The sequence below is a fragment of the Neomonachus schauinslandi genome, chromosome 10, assembly GCF_002201575.2.
Source record: "Neomonachus schauinslandi chromosome 10, ASM220157v2, whole genome shotgun sequence".
In the NCBI taxonomy this organism is placed as follows: domain Eukaryota; kingdom Metazoa; phylum Chordata; class Mammalia; order Carnivora; family Phocidae; genus Neomonachus; species Neomonachus schauinslandi.
In genome coordinates, this window is record NC_058412.1 from 114,913,804 (window position 1) to 114,938,879 (window position 25,076).

A 25,076-nucleotide genomic window follows, 5' to 3' on the forward strand; every position below is an offset into this window, starting at 1 on the left:
AGGGAGAAGCAGGCTTCCCGCAGAGCAGGGAGCCCGATGCGGGGCTCAATCCCAGAACCCTGGGATCATGACCTGAGCCAAAGGCAGACGCTTAATGACTGAGCCACCCAGGAGCCCCATCAAATAAATAAATGAAATCTTTTAAGAAAAAAAGAAAAGAGGGCGCCTGGGTGGCTCAGTTGGTTGGGCGACTGCCTTCGGCTCAGGTCATGATTCTGGAGTCCCTGGATCGAGTCCCGCATCGGGCTCCCTGCTCGGCGGGGAGCCTGCTTCTCCCTCTCCCGCTCCCCCCTCTTGTGCTCTCTCTCTCTCTCTCACTCTCTCTCTCAAATAAATAAATAAATAAAATCTTTAAAAAAAAAAAAAAAGAAAAGAGAACTTCCAAAATAGGACCAGGACCAAACCTCCCCATGCTCATCTCTCTTAGGATAAGATGAACCCCTGCCTATTCCTGATCCATGAACCAAAACAACTCTAGTAATGGCTGACTCAAAAAGGGGGACATGGTTCCCTCTCAGGAAAGTAACAAAATAAGCAGACTTCAGGCATTTTACAATTAGGTTATCATTTAAACAAGAGTTTGCAATGCCTTTTTGTAAACACTGACTTGTCTGATCTTTACAGAATCCCTTTATAGTAAGCCGTGTGGATCATTATCATCCTCAAAAGGATGAAGAACCTAGGGCTGAAATTTTTAGGGTGGGAAAACACAGCAGGCCAATTTGATTTCCAAAACAAAAGAGGAGGATTAAATGGCTGTTAGAGTTATGATTGAAGTTCAGTTTTCCCCTCTGGTATTAAATGACCTCAGAAAGGCCTCGGCCAAAGTAAAAGACTAGGCTGGGGAAAAGAAGAGCTCCGTTTTGTAAATGAGAAGCCTGCTTTATTTTACAAACCTGAAATACATTCCACTGTATAAATGACATTCATGTACACAGTACTGGAGATCTCTATTCTAGGAACCAACTTTGAGGGATCCAAGGGTTACTTTCTACTTGACCTATAGGCTTTATAGGGCCACAATGAGAACTGGATACATAAATTGTTTAAAAACACTCTGTCAGGGGCACCTGCTAAAAACCTTTGCCAGGGGCTCAGTAAATTAAGCGTCAGACTCTTGATTTTGGCTCAGGTCATGATCTCAGGGTGATGAGAGCGAGCCCCACTTCAGGCTCCATGCTGAGCATGGAACCTGCTTGAGATTCTCTCCCTCTCCCTCTGCCCCCCACCCCCAACCCTCGCTCATGTGCATACGCATGTGCACACACTCTAAAAGATAAATAAATAAAAATTAATTAATTAAAAAAAAAAACACATAAACTACAGTACTAGGAGCCAAAGATCTGGATGCTAGTTTAAACTCAGCTATTCTAATAGGATCTTTACAAATAGTTTACCCTGTACAATGCACAGGTTCCTCATAGCAATTATTAGTAATACTTATGAGCACTTGATATGTGCTGGGCACTTTTCTAGGTACTTTACATATATAAACTCATTTAAAGCTCACAATCACCACCCAATGACCTAAGAATATTGCCATTATCTCATGGATAAAGAAACTGAGGTATGGATAGGATAAGTAATTTCCCAAGGTCACATAGTTAATATAATGACAGGGTTAAGATTTGAACCCAGGCAGCCCAACTCCAGAATCCATGCTTATTTATGGGATGAAAGGGTAAAAGGAACATCTCCAAAGTCTCTCCTAACACTCTATGATCTAGTCTTGAAACAATTAAAACACAGCATAGTACTGCGGAAAGAGCCATGTACTTGCACTCAAAAAGCACTGATTTGACTCTTTGCTCCACTGTTGAGCTACAAGCCTTTGTTGCCTCTTCTATAAAATAAAGAAAAAATCCCTACTTCTCAGGATTTAAGAAAAATCAACAAATGTACCTTGCAGCATGTCCAAATAAATATTAAGTTGAATCTGAATCTCCATTTCCTCATCTGTAGGCAGGAAAGGGTAAGGGTGATGTGGAGAAAGGTATAGGAATTTTAAGCCTAGAGATGTTTTCTAAAGTGCCTCACAGTTTCAAAACTGTGTAACTGTTTTTATTTATTTTTTAAAAAGATTTTATTTATTTGACAGAGAGAGACACAGCAAGAGAGGGAACACAAGCAGGGGGAGTGGGAGAGGGAGAAGCAGGCTTCCCGCGGAGCAGGGAGCCCGATGCGGGGCTCGATCCCAGGACCCTGGGATCATGACCTGAGCCAAAGGCAGACGCTTAACGACTGAGCCACCCAGGCACCCCAAAACTGTGTAACTATTTTTAACAGACCACTCACAACACCTTATGTTTTAAATGAAAAGTAAAGCTTCAAAATATTTTATTTTGGCTGAGATTTGATCTGTTGGGATAATATTCAAATAAGAGACAGTTACTGGCTTTTTGTTTATTAACACTGAATCATTTGCCAGAATCATTCAACGTTAGATGTTCCTTTCCTAAAAATGTAAATATGGGATAAACTTCTGCAGATTCAAGCCCAAAGCAGGGGAAGAAAAGTAATGGGAAATTACAAGTAGGAACAATACAAACTTCTGAAAGATTTTCTGAAGCATTTCATCATATTTTTTCCCCACGTCAACAAAATTTTTCTCTAGAATTTTGGTTCTACTTGGTTTTATGCCAATACTTTAAATCAGTTCTTATTAGAAAAAAGAAGCTATCAGCTCTGTTCTTTCCTTCTCCAATCCTACAACAACAATTCTTGTCCAAACCCTTAATTGAAACTGAGGTGCAGCAGAAAGGGTATTTGAATCCCAAGACAGTTATTAAATAGCTGTGTGACCCTGAACTAGTTACTCAATATTCTGGACTTCCATTTTCCCTTACGTAAAGCAGGAATAATAAAAGCTACCTCACAGGAGTGTTCCAAGGATCATTTTGTAAAAGTACCTCAAGAACACTGAAACACAGGACACCTGGGTGGCTCAGATGGTTAAGCGTCTGGCTTTGGCTCAGGTCATGATCCCAGGGTCCTGGGATCGAGTCCCTCATCGGGCTCCCTGCTCAGCGGGGAGCCTGCTTCTCCCTCTCCAGCTCCCCCTGCTTGTGCTCGCTCACTCTCTCTCTGTCAAGTAAATAAATAAAATCTAAAACACACAAAAAAGCATCATTTTAACAATTGTTACTGAATTATGTACATAAGCTTCTCTTTTCACAGCAAACTGTCATAGCAGCAAGAACCATTTTCTTAAAATATTGTTTTGAACCTGGTATTCCCTTTCTCAAAAGCTTGCAGTGCCTCCAAGTGCCCTTTTAGTCAAACTTAAACACCTGATCTTTACCAACTGGACCCTTCTAGACTCAACTTTATACTTACATACCCTGCCTTGTATTCTCCATTCAGCAGTTCCAAAACCTGACTCAGATTCTCTGGTTTGGGAATTACTGCTCCTCTCCACACAAGCTAATTCTCTTCTGGTCAGTTCCTCTGGGACTCTCTTCTTCCCTCTTACCCAACCCATGAGCTCATTAGCTTCGAGAAGTCTCCCCAGACTCCAGGTACTGGTTCTACTGACTCTATTTGGCCCATTTTCCTCTGCACCTCTCCCAGATTTATATTTATAAATGAATATAAATTTGTGGAAGTATTTCTCTCCCTCTTACAGATACTGACATATTAGGCCTATAACAATTAGCATACCTCAACTCCCAAGTTTAGGAAAACATTTATAGCCATTTCCAATGGTTAAAATTACTGCCTTAACTTAGGATAATATATACACCATAATTAAATGGGAACTGGTTTTATTGTCTTTTTGCCTCACCAACACTTCAAAACCAAAATTTTAAAGACAGGTTTCACGTTTTTATTTCCTGTGCGTATTGTAAATTGCTGGTGATTTTACATTTGTATTTCAAAATACTCTGACAGACTAATTTTTCAACTATACCTTAATCAGTCCACTGACCAGCCTGTTGCCGCATGTGGTTTTTAAGATACATAGTATTTTCCTCAGCTTACTCATGAGCTGGAAAAGGCTTTACAGGGAGTCTATTCTCCTATTCCCCAAGGTGTTCTTTTATAAAGTGCACACAAACACTGAGTTAGTAAATACTGAACCACTGCTCCTAGGGTAAATACAGGCTTAGGTTTCTGCAAGCCTCCGGTCACATTTTCATCAACCAATCAATACATAACCTTGTGTGTTTCTGTTTAAAGACATCTTATTTTATTACATATGTATATATATGCATATATAGTTGATTCATTAACACTGAACTCATGGCCAATAGCACCGTAACTCACTCCTGAACAAAACTTAGCTAACACATAAATTTTCTAAGGAACATCACAGCCTTCTTGCACTTAGCAACACTAGATAGCACTAAATGGCACTAACATTTGGGGACCATATTAAACAGGGAAATAACCAACAAAGCACAAAAATGCAAAAAAAAAACCCATGACATTAAATAGACCGTGAAAAGGATACTTGTTTACAGTGTAAGAGCTAAAATAAGAAGTTAGAGTATCTATCTCAGCTAGGAACTTTCATGTTGCAGCTCAAATTTTTCACTCCTCTGCACATATCCATAAATGACCGCAAAAGTGCCATGAGTATTGATTTTGGGATTACAAATAAATTTTAGCAAGTATAATGAATTCAGTCATACAGAATCTGTGAATAATGAAGATCGACCATAGTCACCAAAACTACTCTGCAAAGGTCCACTGGCTCCTGTATTCTGAATACCATGGATACTAATTCAATTCCATAATCCGAAAGATAAACACTACCTTAGCAAACTGCCTGCAAGTTACAAAGTGGCATGCTACAATAGGATACTTACACAGACAGCAGGAGCAGAGAATGTGCATAATTACTGAATACTCTGCCTCCTCCCACTTTGTTGGGGTGTCCAATCTAAGCTTTAAAAGACTGATTAAATCTGGGAAAGACTTGAGCAAATCAGTAAATACATTAAGACTGAGCAAATAGGCATATATATTATTAAAAATATTAAGAGTTTCTATTAGAGAAAGGAGTTAACAAATATGAAAACACAGAAGACTACAATAAACCCTGTGGTATAGGATGGATTTAGAATAATTGGTATGGGTTTTTAATACATATAAATATAGAAACAGATGTGTATTTATGTATGTGTATACACTTACATATACTTCTTATCCCTGTCTTGATAGGTCCTGGAGGCAATGAGTACATCTAGCATCCAGGTTTGGTTTCAAAATAGCAATATTCACTAAAAAGAATTAGTCTTCTCTGGAGAAAAGTTGACTTCTGAATGGGGTTGATGCTCCTTAAAGCTTTATTTGCAAAGCACTAGCACTATTTGATCTGTTAGTAGTTCTTTGGAAGACTTCATTTGCAAGGCTGTGCTGGAACTCATCCAATATGAAAAACGTGCCCCCAGGAACGTTGCTTGAAAACAAATAGAGGCAATTGTTTAACTTCATGGCTGCCTGAGGTAGTGGATAATACTTGGGAAAAACAATAGGCTAATAAAAAAGCTTAAAAGGAAAAGCAAGAGAATGAGCTCATAAGGGCTTTGAAAAGGTCTGACATATTCCTGTGAATCTGAAGGCCATGCACATGCACAGAGCTGTGTACAGGAACAGAAAAGACCTGAGACCTCTGGTTGACCTTGAGGCTCTTAGGAAGTGAAGTTTAAGACAGAGATGTTAAACAACCTGCAGAATGTTGATGGTGTGCCCCAACATGTGCAGAGTCCCTCAGAAAAAAACAGGAGACGATGGGGCACCTGGGTGGCTCAGTTGTTAAGCGTCTGCCTTTGGCTCAGGTCATGATCCCAGGGTCCTGGGATTGAGCCCCACATCAAGCCCCACAGCGGGCTCCCTGCTCGGCAGGAAGCCTGCTTCTCCGTCTTCCACTCCCCCTGCTTGTGTTCCTGCTCTCACTAACTCTCTCTCTCTGTCAAATAAATATATAAAATCTTTAAAAAAAAAAAACAAACAGGAGACTTACTGGTTCCAAGTATTTAAGGAAGTCTCCAATCTTTATTTGACCACTAAGCTAACTGAGCAGAGACCACACAACAAAGAATACAGACTTTACAGAATTCAGAAAGGTCACTAAACAGAAAAATAATAATTCTGAGAAAGGACAGATCTGATTTCCAAAGTTGCCACATTATATTATTTAAAATGCCCAGGGTTTTTTTGTTTTGTTTTGTTTTTTAAAGATTTTATTTATCCGGGGCACCTGGTTGGCTCAGACGTTAAGCATCTGCCTTCGGCTCAGGTCATGATCCCAGGGTCCTGGGATTGAGCCCCGCATCAGGCTCCCTGCTCAGCGGGAAGCCTGCTTCTCCCTCCCTCTCTGCCCCTGCTTGTGTTCCTTCTCTCAGTGTGTCTCTCTCTGTCAAATAAATAAAATCTTAAAAAAAAAAAGATTTTATCCATTTGACAGAGAGAGACACAGTGAGAGAGGGAACACAAGCAGGGGGAGTGGGAGAGGGAGAAGCAGGCCTCCTGTGGAGCAGGAGCCCAATGCGGGGCTCAATACCAGGACTCTAAGCCAAAGGCAGACGTTTAACAACTGACCCACCCAGGCACCCCATAAAATGTCCAATTTTTAACCAAAAAAAAAGTATGAAGCATGTAAAGAAACAAAAAAGCCTGGTCCATACACAAAGGGGAAAAAATTGATAGAAACTGAAGAAAATAAACTGTCCCTGAGGAAGCTCAGATGTTAGACAAACTAGACAAAGACTTTGAGCCTGCTATTTTAAATGTTTAAAATCTAAAGGAAACCATGTCTAAGGAACTATAGCAGAGTATAAGAATGCTGTCTCACCAAATAGAGAATATCAACAGAGAGATTATTTTTTTAAAACACAGAAATTCTTGGGGCGCCTGGGTGGCTCAGTCAGTTAAGCAACTGCCTTCATCTCAGGTCATGATCCCAGGGTCCCAGGATCAAGCCCTATGTCAGGCTCTCTGCTCAGCGGGGAGCCTGCTTCTCCCCCTCCCTCTGCCTGCCAGTCCCCCTGCTTGTGCATTCTCTCTTTCTCACTCTGACAAATAAATAAAATAAATAAATAAATAATAGAAATTCTTCTGTTGAAAAGAATAAATAAACATTTCACTAGAGGGGTTAAACAGTAGATTTGAAGAAGAGAAAATCAGTGACCATGAGAACAGGCCAACTGAGATTATCCATACTAAGGAACAGAAAGAAAAAAGAATGAAAAAAAAAATTCACAGAGCCTCAGAGAACTATGGTATACCATCCAATGTACCAACATATAAAGGGAGTCTCAGAAAAACAAGAGAGAAATAGAGGGACAGAAAAATATTTGAAGAAATACTGGCAGAAAACATTCCAAATTTGATGAAAAAATCAATCTAGAAATCCAAGAAGCTCAACTAACTCAAGTAGCATAAATTCAGAGAGATCTATAAATGGACATATCATAATCAAGCTGTTGAAAGACAAAGACATACAATCTTAAAAGCAGGAAAAGCTATTCAACATGTATAAGAGATCATTGATAACATTAACAGCTGATTTCTTCTCAGAAATCATGGAAGACAGAAGGCAGTGAGATGAAAAATTAAGACTTTCTAAATAAACAAAAACTAAGAAAATCTGTCAACAGCGGACCTGCTCTACAGCAAATATTAAAGGGAAAACATCAGGCTGAAATGAGACCTCTGACACTACAGTAACTCAAATCCACATGATGAAATAAAGTACACTGATAAAGGTAACTACTTAGATAAATAAAAAATAAAGCATGAATATATTTTTTGTTTATAATTATTTTTTATTTACATTTTTATTTTTAATTTAAAAGGCAACTGCATAAAGAATAATTGTAAATCTATGCTGATGGGCACACAATGCATAAATATATAATTTGATAACATTCTAAAAAAAAAGATGGTCACTATGGAAGGAAGGAAGAAAGGAAGGAAAGAAGGAAGGAAGGAAGCCACACTCTCTAAAAAAAAAAGATGGTCACTATGGAAGGAAGGAAGGAGGGAAGGAAGGAAGGAAGGAAGGAAAAATAACAAGCATTAGCAAAGATGTGGAGAAACTGGACTGGAGCCCTTATGCTTTCTTGGTGGGAATGTAAACACTGCAGCCACTGTGGAAAATAAAATGGCAAATGCTCAAAGAATTAAACATAGAATTACCTGAAATCGAGAGTCTGGCATTTAACCCACTGAGCCACCCAGGGCACCCTGATAAATGCCCTAAAAATGTTAGCTATCTATATTCTTGCCCAGGAAATATCAACATCTTATTTCAACTACAACCTTTATCTCAGCTTCCTTACTCTCTCCTGAACACCAACTCTCTAGCTACTAAAAAAAAACAATAACAACAAAACACCACCTTCTTCTCAGCTGAATATGAGTCCTCAGTGAAGGACACTGCTATATTAACTCAGTCATCCAAGGCAGACCGGGGACTCACTGTTAAGACATCCCTCTCCCTCACCCTCAATATCTAACCTTTCACCAAGCCCTGTAGATGGTTTCCTCAATACCTGTTGAAATCATCCCTTCCTCTTTAACCACGCTTTTCCCTCTTAGTACAGGCCTTCCTCACTTCTTCCAGGATTACTTGAGTAGCTTCTGACTGGCCTCCAGGACTTGAATCTCAGCCCTCTGACTGATCCATCCACAATTGCTACAGGGATCTATTAAAGCAAAAATCTAATAGTGAGTATGAGAGTTTACAATGATAAGTTTCTTTTTTTTTTAAACTTTTTTATACTTTCAAAATAAAATTTTTAAATTTCAATTTAAAAATGAGAGAAGAGAGGCACCTGGCTGGCTCAGTTGGTAGAGCATTCAACTCCTGATCTCAGGGTCATGAGTTCAAGACCCACATTGGGTGTAGAGCTTACTTTAAAAAAAATAAAATTAAAAAGACCACAGCTTTAAAAAATAAATAAATAAAATTTTTAAAAATAAAATAAAAAATGAGAAAAGAAACTAAAGTGTTCCCCTGATCAGTGGTGGTTGCAGGGGGAGAACAATAGGAGAAAAGGACTGCAAAAGAACACAAAGAAGGGGCGCCTGGGTGGCTCAGCTGGTTAAGCAACTGCCTTCGGCTCAGGTCATGATCCTGGAGTCCCGGAATCAAGTCCCACATTGGGCTCCCTGCTCGGCAGGGAGTCTGCTTCTCCCTCTGACCCTCCTCCCTCTCATGCTCTCTGTCTCTCATTCTCTCTCTCTCAAATAAATAAATAAAATCTTTAAAAAAAAAGAACACAAAGAAATGTTGGAGAGTGAGAAACATGTTCATTATTTTTATTGTGGTGATAGCTTTTCAAGTGTGTATCTATGTTAACAGTTACTAAATTGTATAATTAAATAAGTACAACTTATTGTATGTCAATTATTCTTTAACTTTAAAATTTTAAATAAAAAAATAAATGTATCAAAAAACCTTTAAAAACAAACTTTTTTGCCCTAAAAACAGAAGCTTTGACATAAATGCCATCTACAGCCTGACAGATGATGCCAAGCAATATATACACATGACTATCACAGACTACTTATCTGCAGCACAAGTCACAAAAGGTCAGGGAGTGCATAACCTTGTCCTAGAACCCAGTCTCCAGGGCCAGGCGCAAACGGGGGACCACAGGAAACCAGCCTGGACACTGGGCTGCTATCAGTTCACATGAGGTTGCACACCATTCAAACCTCCTCAGTGTGCATTTGCAACTTACCCATGATGCACCTCCTCCCTTAGTCCATTTGAAAGACTCAGGGTCTCACCCTATAGAAGTACCTTAGTGATTTATATTATAGGCATAAGAACAACTTGAAAATGAAGATCGGGTTGTTTTCAAATTGAAAATTATTTGAAAAATAAATAAATAAATAAATTTATTTCAAAAATTTGGAAAAAAACTCTATTAAAAATAAATCTTCCCTTGCTTAAAATATTTCAAAGGCTCCCCTCTGCCTCAGGATAAACCTCTAATCCTAACCATGAAACACAAGGCCCTGACTCCTCTCCTGCCATTTCCCCATAAGTGTCCCTGAGTCAAGCCAAAGATTCACGTACAGTTCTTGGTTGTCTGGCATTAGTAGCATAAGCTAATGCTTCTCTTCTATGCTCTCTCCCATTCTCTAGTGCTCTCATTTAGTTCAGGCATCTGTCCCTGATGGATGCTTATCCTCAAGCTGGGCTAGATGTGTCTCTACTCTGCTCCTGTAGCACCTGGTACAGACTTCTATCACAGCATTTCAAGTATTGTATTAGTAGTTCTCTTTTCTGTCTCTCCTATTAGATTATAAACTTGAGAGAAAGGTGTATGTTTTTCATCCTCAGTCCCTTGGATAGCTCCTAGAATGTAGTAAACTCTCAAAACAGTTGCTAAACTAAAAGGAAGGGAAGAAAAGCACTTAAATGTCACCTGTATCAACTGATTTTCTGATCAATCCTATCAAACTTACTGTTAAGAAAATCTGAGGCTCAGAGAAATTAGATGACTTGCTCAAGGCCACATTCACAATAAGTAATGGAGCCAAACTTTCAACCAAGGCTCTTCAGACTCCTAGACAGGTAGATTGCCTGTATTTGTGAATTCCTCAGCACCTAATGCAAATGCCTCTTCAGAATAGGTATTCAATAAATATCTGCTGCTTTCATGTTTACTGCCACTTTCAACTAGTCCTAAGGGAGATTGTATCTTTTTTTTTTTTTTAAGATTTTATTTACTTATTCATTAGAGACAGAGAGAGGCAGAGGGAGAAGCAGGCTCCCAAGGAGCAGGGAGCCCGATGCGGGACTCGATCCCAGGACCCTGAGATCATGACCTGAGCCGAAGGCAGATGCTTAACCATCTGAGCCACCCAGGCGCCCAGGGAGATTGTATCTTATAAGAGGCCTTTAAACAATCACAGTATAAAGTGAAAGTGATTTTAAAACCTAAAAAAGTAAAAGTGACTTTCCTTATCTAAACTTGGTTTTTATCTAAAAAGATGAACAGAAAGGAATAAATAGAAAAAAATCTGACTAACAGAGGGCAGTTAGGTGGTTTCAATGGACGCTACCACCCAAGAATAAACCTGCAACAGTCCACACACTCAGGGGGCAAGAATATTTAATATATCTGGGACAGCCACTAACTTCCAAGACAAATCAAGGTGTTCATTTCGGATGTACAGCCCAATAAACTTTTTACCTTTTTCCTGACATACCCACCTTAAAAACTAAATAAGGACATCCTAGTTGCCATTTCCAACAGCAGTTCTCAAATCTGAATCAACTTCTGCCCTGGCATCAACAATTACTTCACCAAATGAATCTTTCTGTAAGTTAAATGAGCTATTATTCTTCAAACACTTACTGAGCAGCCTTTGCTAGGCTGACAAGAAATACAAGAGGTAAAACAGCAGTCCTTGTAAACCATATATAAAAAGATCAGAAACGTTAAGTGTAAATAACAACTCACAAGATAGCCAGAGGCAGGAATGGAAAGTGTCTGCTCTGAAAAACAATGTCCTTGACCCAATTTTTGAAAGACTCACTAAAATTATAAACCCTTCCATCCCTCAATGATTAGTAACTAAGCTCTGTATCTTCCTAACCTTTTTCTGCTCACTTTCTCCTTGAATTCCCAGATGTCAGAGTATGGAGAAGGATAAGGACTGAATCTCAAGTGCAGCAGTTTCCCTTAAGCAGTCTAGTAATCCTTCCTTCCTTACTTCATTAATTCCTTCAATAAATATTTCTTGAACACCTATGATGTGCCATACACTGTGCTAGGCAAAGTCAAAACGACAGATCTGAGCCCGGTTTTTGTGCAGCTTTCAACCTAACAACCTATAATAGTATTCCACTTAACTGTACAGTTACGAATCGTCTCACCGATCTCGGAAACAAACCCAGAGAACCTCAGAAACCAAAGGGACTGCAGATTAACTTCGTTTTTCCTATCGGGAAAAGGCCCGAAAGTGACTCGTCCAAGGTCACACTGGGCATCAGTGACAGAAGAGAAACTAGAACCCAGGTCTCCCGACACTCCAATCAGTGCCCCCACGTGCTGCCTCTCCCTGCGGGAAAGAGGTCGCATGAGGTGACTAAGAAAAAGCAAACTTCGCCAAATTTAGGTCCGATGTCGCTCTCTCCCTCCTCCAAAGCGGGGGAAGCCACAGCCAAACGGTAGGGGGAAGTAGGACGCTGCCTCAGTTTCCCCGCAAGAGAGGCGGTCGCGTAGCCTCGCTGCCGCACAAGCTCCCCTCCTGCACTTTCCTCCAGTTTCTCCCGCCCTGCCCTCTCCGAGTCCAACCCTGGGGCCCAGCGGGCGACCGCAGCAATTTACTCCTTCACTCACAAGGACTCGCACCAGCAACGCCATGTTCCTCTACAACCATTTCCGGGTAAAGGGTGGCCTTCCGGAGTCCCCGCGGCCCCCACCGCTTGCCTATGTTGTCCTTTCGCCGGCGGGTGCCCGGCAACGGCGGCGCAGGCGTACAGAGGCCACCGCGCTCACGAGCGCGCGCTTTTTTCTGCTGAGCGCAAGGCTGCCTGGTCCCGGCGCGCGCCTCCCGTTCTCTCCGGTCTTCCACCCCACGACACGTCACAGACGCTCAAGTCCTCTCGGCAGCACCTGTCCTCCTTGACCGGTGGCCTCGGGCTTTTCATAGCTCTCTCCTTATCCACCCCGCTTCACCCAGCCTCACTCCTCAGCGCCCCATTGTCAGAACTCTTCCAGACTCTACCCTCACGAGAATCCCTCCCCCTTGTCACTGGGGGGTTGGGGAAAAAAAGGACTTTGGGGGATCCCAACATTTAAGGGCTCCCTAAAAAAAAGAACCTGAGAAGGAGTTGTAGAGGAACACAGGAGAGTGTTCAGCTGAGTCCTGAAAGTCAGGGGAAGAGGGCCGGCAAGGGCTGACCTGAGGCCTGAAGGGAACTTTTGGGGTTTCTGGCAGGTTGGTTGTTTCATGGGAACATCTTTGAGTATTGACAGAAGAAAGAATCAAGGATGCAAGGAGTTTCTTAAGGAGGTGGGAGAGAATGGCCTTGGCTAGAGCGTCTCTTCCATTGTATCCCAAGAGCAATAGAGGAGAAAAGGTGTGGGTGGACGCTCCCGGGGGTTGACTGAGAGCGGAGCGACAGGATGTTCAAGGACTTCTTTTCATTCAGTCAGCAAAGACCCGGTGAATGTTCACTATGTGCTGGTCACAAGGCAGGTGTGGATAATGGCTTTGTGGAGCTCCTAGACTGGTGGGGGAGGCATGCAAAAGTCTAGTAAACCAATGAAAAAATTAAATAATTAAAAATTATGAAAAAAATATGGTAAGTGCTTTGAAGGAAACAACAAAGAGCTAAACTTGAGAATAACATGGGAAACTACACTTTAGATAATATGGCCAGGTAAGGCCTCTCTGAGGAGGTGGCATGTAAGTTGAGACCCAAAGGATGAATAGGAGCTAGCCATGGGAAGTGACTCTGAACATGCTATTTTTATCAGCAAGTATTGGGGGGTGAGAAAGGGAAAGAAGATTTGAGGGCAAGAGTCCTGAAATGGGAAAGAATAAGAGTTTATTTAGGGTAGTTAGAGAAGAATTGGGTATTTACACCCCAAAAACAAAAACACTAATTCAAAAAGATATGTGTACCCCTATGTTTATTGCAACATTATTTACGATAGCCAACATATGGAAGCAACTTAGGTGTCTATCCATAGATGAATGGATAAAGAAGATGTGGTGTATATATACACAACGAAATGTTACTCAGCCATAAAAAAGAATGAGATCTTGCCATTTTTGACAACATGGATTGAGCGAGGGAGTATCATGTTAAGTGAAATAAGTCTGACAGAGAAAAGAAATACCATATGATTTCACTCATATGTGGAATCTAAAAACAAAACAAATAAACAAAAAAGCAGGAACAGTCTCATAAATACAGAAAACTGGTGGTTGCCAGAGGGGAGGGGGGTGGGAGAATGGATAAATTGGTGAAGGGAATTAAGAGGTACAAACTCCCAGTTATGAAATAAGTCACAGAGATGAAAAGTACATCATAGGGATTTAATCAATAATATTGCAATAACTTTGTGTGGTGACAGATGGTGACTACACTTACGGTAAGCACTGAGTAATGTATAGAGTTGTCGAGTCACAATGTTGTACACCTGAAACCAATATAACAGCGTATGTCGACTATACTTCAATTTAAAAAAAATAAAAAGAATCCAAAGAAAACCAGTGTGGCATCTGAATTAATTAATTCAGAATTAATTAATCTGAATTAATTAATTGAATTAATTTAAAGAATAATTAAGATTGGCAGAAGCTAAATTATGCAAGAACTACTAGATGAAGTCTGTGTTTTATTCTAAGTATAGCTGGAAGCCATTAGAGGATATTAAGCAGGGGAGGGCTATCTGGCTCATGTTTAAGAAGCTGATGTTGATGAGGTGCCTGGGTGGCTCAGTTGTTAAGCATCTGCCTTCAGCTCAGGTCATTATCCCAGGGTCCTGGGATCAAGCACCGCATCGGGCTCCCAGCTCAGTGGGGAGCCTGCTTATCCCTCTCCCACTCCCCCTGCTTGTGTTCCCTCTCTCACTGTCTCTCTCTCTCTGTCAAATAAATAAATAAAATCTTTAAAAAAAAAAAAGAAGAAGAAGCTGATGTTGATCGCTCGGCATCAGGGAACTCCAAATCAAAACCTCAATGAGATACCACCTCACACCAGTCAGAATGGCTAAAATTAACAAGTCAGGAAATGACAGATGTTGGCGAGGATACGGAGAAAGGGGAACCCTCCTACAATGCTGGTGGGAATGCAAGCTGGTGCAGCCACTCTGAAAAACAGTATGGAGTTTGTTCAACTCAAAAAGTTGAAAATAGAGATACCCTACGACCTAGCAATTGCACTACTGGGTGTTTACCCCAAAGATACAAATGTAGGGATCCGAAGGGGTACGTGCACCCCAATGTTTATAGCAGCAATGTCCACAATAGCCAAACTATGGAAAGAGCCAAGACGTCCATCAACAGATGAATGGATAAAGAAGATGTGGTATATATATATACAATGGAATATTATGCAGCCATCAAAAAAAAAGCCCAAAATCTTGCCATTTGTAACAACGTGGATGGAACTAGAGGGTATTATACTAGGCGAATTAAGCCAATCAGAGAAAGACATGTATCATATGATCTCACTGATATGAGGAATTCTTAATCTCAGGAAACAAATTGAGGGTTGCTGGAGTGGTTGGGATGGGAGGGATGGGGTGACTGGGTGATAGACATTGGGGAGGGTATGTGCTATGGTGAGCGCTATGAATTGTGTAAGACTGATGAATCACAGACCTGTACCTCTGAAACAAATAATACATTATATGTTAAAAAAAGAAGAAGAAGATAGTAGGAAGGGAAAAATGAAGGGAGGGAAATCGGAGGGGGAGACGAACCACGAGAGACTATAGACTCTGAGAAACAAACTGAGGGTTCTAGAAGGGAGGGGGTGGGGGGATGGGTTAGCCTGGTGATGGGTATTAAAGAGGGCACATATTGAATGGAGCACTGGGTGTTATACGCAAACAATGAATCACGGAACACTACATCAAAAACTAATGATGTGGGGCGCCTGGGTGGTTCAGTCGGTTAAGCGTCTGCCTTCGGCTCAGGTCATGATCCCGGGGTCCTGGGATCGAGCCCCACATCGGGCTCCCTGCTCCACGGGAAGCCTGCTTCTCCCTCTCCCACTCCCCCTGCTTGTGTTCCCTCTCTCACTGTCTCTCTCTCTGTGTCAAATAAATAAATAAAATCTTAAAAAAAAAAAAAAAACTAATGATGTATGGTGATTAACATAACATAATAAAATAAAATTTAAAAAAAAGCTGATGTTAACTACACAGAATGGATCAGAGAAGGTAAAATATGAAGATGGAAGACCAGTTAGCAGGCTAATAGTATCCAAACACTAACGATTTTCATATATGAATTTAGTTTTGTTTTTATACAGAATATAAAGACTTACCTCATCAATCTTCCATATAAAGGATTTTATAAGCCAAAGTGAAGATGCTTTCTGCTTTCAAATCCATAGCTTACATATGTAATATTGAAAAACAATGGTGTAGTGCTCCTACATGTACCTTAGGACAAGTTGCATCACATATTAAAAAGAGATAAGAGGGATTCACACAAGAGATGATGAGCTAAGATGTTGAGCACAAGAGAATAAAAATATTAATATTTAATTTCCTTTCTGATGATTTCTATTTTCTCTGTGAACTAGGGTGGAGAGATTTTCTATTCAGAGGAATGCAGATGGCATGAGACTATAGAAGAGTGGAGAAAATTTAAAGTGTCATAGAGAACAAAAGAAAAAGGGGACCAGTTGAAACACGGAGGATCTAGTTGAAGTTGGTAACTCTTCATTTTTTTAAATTTTAATGTATTAATTAATTTTAAATTAAAAGGTGATATATGATCACATTCTCTTCTAAAACTTATTATGTGGGGCGCCTGGGTGGTTCAGTCGGTTAAGCATCTGCCTTCGGCTCAGGTCATGATCCCAGGTCCTGGGATCGAGTCCCGCATCGGGCTCCCTGCTCCTCGGGAAGCCTGCTTCTCTCTCTCCCACTCCCCCTGCTTATATTCCCTCTCTCACTGTGTCTCTCTCTGTCAAATAAACAAATAAAATCTTAAAAATAAATAAATAAAACTTAGCATGTTACAGATAAAGCTAAAGTTCTTTTACCAGCACCTTACATCGCAACTCCTTCTACCCTCTCTAAAATTGAACTTCCTTCTAGATATTTTGTAATGTTTTCACATATATATACATACTCCCTCAGAAAATATATCACTCTGGTTGGTGTGGGTTTTCTTTCTTTCTTTCCTTCTTTTCTCTTTTTTTTTTTTTACTTAATTAACAACATTCTTTTTTGTGTGCGACAACAATCTTATGTTTTATTTTGCTTCTTCCTTTTTTTCACCCAACAGTTGTTTTTTTATTCTATATATGTTGCTCTGTATAGATCCAGTTCATGTCCTTTTAATAGCTGTTCTGTCATAAGGTAGAGTTGACAGACATTTGTTTCCTTTTTGTTGTTATTGTTTCTATGACCTGTGTTTCCATGAATATTCTGTACATTTAAGAGCAAAACTTTTAATAGCACCAATCTACCTCTTTTTTTCTTCAAAATCATTTGCCAGCCTGGGATTAGCAGAGGAGAGAGCTGATAGTTGTATTTAATAAAGGATTATGGTTTTTCCAGGTCATGGAATGGATGTCATCAGCACAAAGAAAGTGATGATATTGTCAAGAAAAAGGTTCGAGTGATAGGCCAGGAAATCTGTATGGTGAAGGATTTAAAGAGAGGAAGAAGCTGTTAAGAAAGTAGCTAAAGTAAAGGAGAGGTAAAAATCCCTGGGGTAGAGGCAGGCCTTCAACGAACTGAGGGCCCACATTTTAGGAGAGTCATCTATATAGACATTTATGTTGCCTCTGATGGTGGCTGGATTTGGAATAAAGAAGCATATTCTATGTCTGATGCCAAAGTCTAATAGGGTGTCCATGAGTTTGGAAGTAGCATGAACATATAGCATGAGCCGTGAAGGAGCAGCAGGTAGAGGGGTAATGGATTGAAGGTGGTATTGGAGAGCAAGCAGTTGAAGTCTTTAACTGCCAGTCTTAATGCACACAGGGTATAGAATAATGACAAGCACCATGCCAGAGAAGGAAGGCTACAGGGAAAATCATAGAAATAATATTCAAAGAGGAAGGCCAGGTTTCAGTTAAGACAGAAAGTAGAAGGAACTTTCTGGGAACAGGCTAAGGTTATAAACAAGTTTATCTTTCTTGGAACCCATGGAGATTTCAGGTTCCATAAGGCCCTTCACAGTGCTCCTCCCTTGGCTCTTTGGTCTCAACTCCCCAGGGCTGCTCAGCTTCTCTCCACTGCCAAGGCTTGTCATCAACTAGTGCCCCAATAATCTCCATTGTTTTCCCAAAGCTCCCTCTCTCTCTTTATGTTTCATCTTTCTCCACACTGCCTCTACCCTTCAGGATTCCCCTGCTTCCCCTTAGAGGCTCCACATTGAAATTCAGTCATTCATTAAAGAAATGTATTTGCTGAGCATTTACCATGATCCAGGCTCAGATCTAGATGCTGACAATACAGTAGAGAATAAAAGTTCCTACCCCCATGGAATTTATAGTCCAGTGAAAGGAGATAACAGGCAAATAAATATACATAATCTAATGTCAGGTATTGGTAAAGACTAAGCAGGACAAGAATAAAAAGTAATAGAGCAAGGTATTATTTTAGATGGGATGGTCAAGCAGAACCTCACTGAATTTGATCAGAAATGTGAATGAAAGGAGAGAGTGATCCATGTAAATATCTCAGAAAAGAGCGTGTCAGGCAGAGAGAACAGGGCAAAGGTCCCAATATGGGAGAATGTTTGGTGTTTCCAAGGAAGAGCAAAAAGATTATTATGGCTGGAGCCAAATGAATAAGGAAGAGTAGGAGATGAGGTTGGTAGGGGATGAGGTTGATAAGGTGACCCTAGAGGCCAGATCCTGGGGGACATTATTGGTTGTGGTAAAAACTTTGGATTCCAAGTGTGTGCTAATATAGGTATAAAAAAATCATTGGGAAGATACACAAGAAATTGGTCATGGTTGTTGATTGTGAGAAAGAACTGGAGGACTAGGAGGTTGGGTATGGAGGGTAGACATACTTTTCACTCTGTATCCTTTTGTCTCGTTTGAAGTTTGTACCATATCTATATAACTACCTTTAAAACTGAAATAGGAGCCCCTGGCTGGCTCAGTTGGAAGAACGTGTGACTCGATCTCAGGGTTGTGAGTTCGAGCCCCATCTTGGGTATAGAGATTACTTAAAAATAAAATCTTTAAAAATAAAATAAAATAGGGGTGCTTGGGTGGCTCACTTGGTTAAGCATCTGACTCTTGGATTTGGCTCAGGTCATGATCTCAGGATCATGGGATCAAGCCCTAACTCAGGCTCCCTGCTCAGCGGGGAGTCTGATTCTCCCTCTCCCTCTGCCTGCCACTCCCCTTGCTTGTACTCTCTCTTTCTCTCTCTCTCTCTCTCTCGTAAAAATAAATAAAACCTTGAAGAAAAAAAAAGATTGTCTCTCTCCCTCTCTCTGCCCCTCACCGTCCCACTCTCAGTCTCCCCCTCTCTCTCTAAAATGATAAATAAATCTTTAACAAATAAATAAATAAAATAAGAGCACCTGGGTGGCTCAGTTGGTTGAGCATCCAACTCTTGATTTTGGCTCAGGTCATGATCTCATGGGTGGTGAGATGGAGCTCCACGTCGGGGCTCCACACTCAGCCAGGAGTCTGCTTGAGGATTCTCTCCCTCTGCCCCTCTCCCCACTTGCTCACACACTCTTTCTCTCTTAAAATAAATAAATAAATCTTTAAAAAATAAAATAAAATAAAATAAAATTGAAATAAAAGCATTCATCTCCAAATCTTATTCTGCAAAAAAATTTACTCATTAGTTTTATGGAAAATACAAGAACTAGAACTTGGTCCTTGCCCTCAACAGTGTTACAGTTGGGGGTGGGTAGGTACAATACATATTCACAATTTTTTTAAAAAAACAATGCAGGGGCACCTGGGTGGCTCAGTCGGTTAAGCGGCTGACTTCAGCTCAGGTCATGATCCCAGAGTCCTAGGATCGAGCCCCTCATGGGCTCCCTGCTCAGCGGGAAGCCTGCTTCTCCCTCTCCCACTCCCCCTGCTTGTGTTCCCTCACTCGCTGTCTCTCTCTGTCAAATAAATAAATAAAATCTTTTAAAAAAAATAAAATAAAATAGGGGCACCTGGGTGGCTCAGTCGTTAAGCGTCTGCCTTCGGCTCAGGTCATGATCCTAGGGTCCTGGGATCGAGCCCCGCATCGGGCTCCCTGCTCTGCGGGAAGCCTGCTTCTCCCTCTCCCAGTCCCCCTGCTGTGTCCCTCTCTCGCTGTGTCTCTCTCTGTCAATTAAATAAATAAAATCTTAAAAAATAATAATAAAATAAAATTTTAAAAAAATGCAAAAGAATGAAGTTGGACTCCTATCTCACACCATATGGAAAATTAATTCAAAATAGATCATAGACCTAAATGTAGAAGCTAAACTATAAAACTCTTAGGGAAAAAAAAAACATAAGAAGTAAATCTTCATGACCTTGTGTTAGATAAAAACTTCTTAGATACAACACCAAAAGCACAGATAACAAAAGAAAAATTGGACTACATAAAAATTTAAACTTTTGCATTGAAAAAAATACCATCAGGAAAGTAAAAAGATACAGAATGGGAGAAAATATTTGCAAATCGTATATCAGATAAGGGACTTGTACCCAGAATATAAAAAAAAAAAAACTTTACGACTTTACAACAATAATAAAAAAACAAACACCCAATTAAAAATGGGCAAAGGATTTGAATAGAAATTTCTCCAAAGAAGATCTACAAATGGCCAATAAGCTAATGGAAAGATGATCAACATCAGTGGTCATTAGGGAACTACAAACATACATACACACACATACACATACACACACATGCACACACAATGAGATATCACTTCACACATCCACTACACGGCTATTTTCAGGCAAACATACAATACAAAGTGCTAGCAATGATGTGGAAAAACTTGATCCCTCATACATTAGTGATGGAAATGTAAAATAGTACAGCTATTCTGGAAGAGTCTGGCTGTTCCTCAGAATGAAAACGGAATTACCATATGACCCATTAATTCTATTCCTAGGTCAAAATTAAAACATATGTCCACACAAAAACTTGTATAGGAATGTTCATCACTGCATTATTCACAATAGCATATAAAAGGTGAAAACAATCTAAATGTTCATCAACTGATGAATGGATAAATAAAATACAGCATTTTGAAAAAATGGATTGTTATTCAACAATAAACAGGAATGAACTACTGATAAGAGCTACAATATGGGGGCACCGAGGTGGCTCAGTCATTAAGTGTCTACCTTCGGCTCAGGTCATGATCCCAGAGTCCTGGGGTTGAGCCCCGCATCAGGCTCCCTGCTCCTCGGGAAGCCTGCTTCTCCCTCTCCCACTCTCCCTGCTTGTGTTCCCTCTCTCGCTGTCTCTCTCTCTCTGTCAAATAAATAAATAAATAAACCTTAAAAAAAAAAAAAGAGCTGCAATATGGATGACCCTGGGAAACATGCTAAGTGAAAGAAGTCACAAGAGGCTACATATTGTATGATTATGGTTCCATTTCTATGACGTGTTCAGCCACCCCCTCCCATGGCCAATTCCTGGACTTTATTACTGGAATTGTTTTAATTCTGAAATTTTTAATTTATGCCATTCTGTGTTCTTACCATCCTATTCTTCTAGCTTTCATTTATTACTCCTAGTACACCTGTTGTTCTACCCCATTGAGACCTCCAGGCTTTTTATCTCTTCTCTTTATAGTTTGTCAACCCTCTCCTCTCTATACTTCTTCTATCTAGCTCAGACCGAATGGTCTATCACTTCAATTGTTCTCTTACCAATATTAACTCCCTTGTTCAATCGTCTTTCTATCCTGTCCATCTAAAAAAACTCCAACCCTGTAATTGTTCATGTATTCCATGCCTGCAACCAGATTATTGATTACTACTGAAGAAAATCATGCAAGTACCACCAAATATGGTTATCCCACCTCTATTATGCTCAACTCAGCTTGCTTTCTCTAGGATTGCTATTTATAACTGCATTAATTTCATAAGGCTACCATAACAACAACAACAATAGAACACAAACCAGGTGGTTTAAAACAATGGAAATGTATTGTTTCATAGTTCTAGAGGCTAGAAGTCCAAAATCAAGGTGTTGGCAGGACCATGCTCTATCTGAAGGCTCTAGGGGAGGATCTTTTCTTGCTTTTTCCTAGCTCTGGCAGTTGCCAGCAATCCTTGGTGTTTCTTGGTTTACAACTGCATAACTCCAATCTCTTCGTCTGTCATTTCATGATCTTCTCCCTATCTGCCTGTCTGTGTCTCTTCTTTTCTAAAGACTCCAGTCATATTGCATGAGGGCCCAGCCTAATGACCTTATCTTAATTTGATTACATCTGCAAAGACCCTTTTGCCAAATACGGTCATATTCACAGGTATGAGGGTCAGCGCTTAAATTAAACCCATAACAGGAGCCTTTTCTACATTCCTCAAACCTTGACTCTGACCCCTTCCTACTGTCTCTGAACAGATGGCCTCAACTCCTACTTCACGGAGAAAAGAGAAATTAGAAGCCATCAGAATGAAACTTGACTTCCCACCACTCAACCAACAAATCTGCTTTTATCATATGTGTGTATCCTTCCTTCTTATCGTTTCATGAAAGAATTCCTGCTTTTCCCATTTAAAGTTAATCTCTTAAGAGTTCTTCAGGGCACCTGGGTGGCTCAGTCAGTTAAACGTCTGCCTTCAGCTCAGGTCATGATCCCAGGGTCCTGGGATGGAGCCCCACATCTGGCTCCCCACTCAGCAAGAAACCTGCATCTCCCTCTCCCTCTGCCTGCCGCTCCCCCTGCTTGTGTGCTCTCTCTCTGTCAAATAAATAAATAAAATCTTAAAAAAAAAAAAAAAAAGTTCTCCAAACCTGACATGTATAATCTGACCTCATCATCTTCCTCTCAAAATGTGTTCCTCCTTCTGTGTTCTCTTTCATCGTTGTTCTCGAATGGCACACCTTCTACCCAGTTGCCAGAGGGGGAAAAAAAAACACCACAGGATTCACCCTTGACTTTGTTTCTCCATTACTCTGTCCACCCCAATGCTCCCCAAGTCCTGCCTAACAGAGCAGAACCTCAACTTCCTTGGGTTTGTACACTACATGTCTATTAATGAAGCCCATGCTTAATGTTTGTATTTAGGTACCCACATTATATTCAGTTGATTCAATTCAGTTCACAGCCACTTGTAATACTATCTCTTCCCCATCTGAAGTCATGTGAAATCTCATTGTTTTACATGCCATACTTGTATGGTTGGTTTCATGCATTCTGATGGACAATTTGACTTTTCCCCTTTATCTCATCTCCTTTGATTCAGCCTATTATATTATCATCCTAGCATCCTTTGGGGTCTTTATTTTCTCTTTCACTCATGCATGGAACTTGAGGACGTGGTCGTTGCAAGATAAGAGAAGTCAGGTAGGGGCGCCTGGGTGGCTCAGTCAGTTGGGCGGTTGCCTTCGGCTCAGGTCATGATCCCAGGGTCCTGGGATCGAGCCCCGCATCGGGCTCCCTGCTCAGCAGAGAGCTTGCTTCTCCCTTTCCCTCTGCCTGCCGCTCTGCCTACTTGTGCTCTCTATCTCTCTGTCAAATAAAAAAAAAAAAAGATAGGGTATCCTTTAAAAAAAAAAAAGAGAAGTCAGGTAAAGTGCTAAGCACAGTACCTGGCACATAATAAGCCCTTGATAAACATTTACAATTGTGATTGTTATTATTATCCCAACCCTCAGCACAGCGTCTGAGCCATAGTAAGCCCTCAATAAATATTTATTGATTAACGAATGAATGAATGGATCGAAGGCTGATGGAATGAATAAATATCCCCTCTCCCAAATCCCAGGCCCATTAAATTTGATATTATTATCCCTCTTTTACAGACAGAGAAACCAAGGCTTAGAGAGTTTCAGCTGGAGAGCAGTGGAACCAGAACTGGAATCCAGATCTGCCTGACTCCCAAGCATATGTGACTCACCCTTCCTTACTCAGCTTCCTTACATGTATACACAGATCAAGAAAACCAGTTGTGGGGTCAGAGTGAAGTCTGAGAGGTTTTCCAAGGTTGTGTGTCCAAACCCTAGAAAAGCGGAGTCTCCCTCGTATGGCCCTGGGACATAAGGATGTGGAAGGGACTAAGAGATGATATCAGAGCACTAGGAGCCTCACCTCTTTCCACCCCTATGGGCCTCTCATCTTCCCTGCCCTAACCTATATGCTTAGCTATTTCTCCCCAGAAACGAACATAATGTGTGTCCCCAAGGAGAAACTTTTAAGAGCAGGAAGGCAAGGCCTAGGAAGGTAATTAGACTACTCGCCAGGACCGGAGTCAGTGGCATGGGGATCTGAAAGAAGTAGCAAGAATGGTACAAAGAATGTAAGACCCGCAGGAGAACTGCATTACTTCTCTGGACGTCAGCTTCCTCATCTATAAAAATGGGGGGGGCGGGGCGCAGGGTAATAGTCCTTTGCCCTGCCTGCTTCACAGGACTATTGGATACACAATAATGATAACCACTAATATTTACTGAATGCCACCGCTGTGCTGGCCATTGTGTTGAGTGTCTTTCATATCCGCAGTTAGCCCTATGAAATAGGCATATTGTCTACCCCTCCCCCCTCCTTATTTCCATCTCCCTACCCCGACAAATGAGGAAACCAAGGTTCATGGAATTAAGTTACTTGCCCAAGGCCTCTAACTCTAAGTGACAGATCTGAAATTTGAAACTGGGTTGCCTTTTGAGCCCTTCAGAGCTGTGAGCATGTTTGTGAACCTCAGCGGAGAGCCCATCTGTGAACCCCGAAGAATGATACACGCCTTGTGCCCTCTGGCACACAAGTGTTCCATACAAGTCCGCATCTTGTTTCGATTGGGACTGGAGTGGATGCCCAGTAGAGATCGTTGTCCAAGGAGGCAGCTGACCGGATGGTTAGGATAGAAGGGCTGTTTCCCACACTGATCTGATTGGATCCCCATAGTCTGGGGAGGAAAGGGGGGAGGGCACGAAGTCTGAGTGGCTCTTTTGTGAAAGCAAGTTCTAGGGCAGGTTGAGGTGGGAGAGGAAGCTCCTAGGTACCAAGCCAGACCACAACAGTCAATGCAGTGCCCAGGTCTGCAGCAGGAAGTGCACGGGGGCTGAGATGACAGGAAGCCCTCTGACAGGGCTCAGGCAGGGTGCCACTCCAGGCTGTCAGACTTTCCAAGAAAGGAGGGACACAGGGCCCAGAAAATCAGTGCGTGTAGGAGTCAGCCCCACCTGTGACCTCTTCATCCTCTGCCTCTCTCTCTCTCCCCCCTCAGTTTCCAGCCCCCCTGCTTCTCCACTGCTCTCCCTGTGTCC

At 41.1% G+C, this 25,076-nt stretch overlaps 1 protein-coding gene across 1 annotated transcript in view; it reads right to left on the bottom strand.

Moving 5' to 3' along the window:
• Positions 1–12,334, bottom strand: part of LOC110579348 (ubiquinol-cytochrome-c reductase complex assembly factor 1) — a 92,963-nt gene extending 80,629 nt beyond the window's left edge. Inside the window, exon 1 of the mRNA XM_044918601.1 lies at positions 12,312–12,334. The gene's annotated coding sequence lies outside the window, so the exon portion shown is untranslated. The remainder of the gene's footprint in view (positions 1–12,311) is intronic.
• Positions 12,335–25,076: the final 12,742 nt, after the last annotated feature.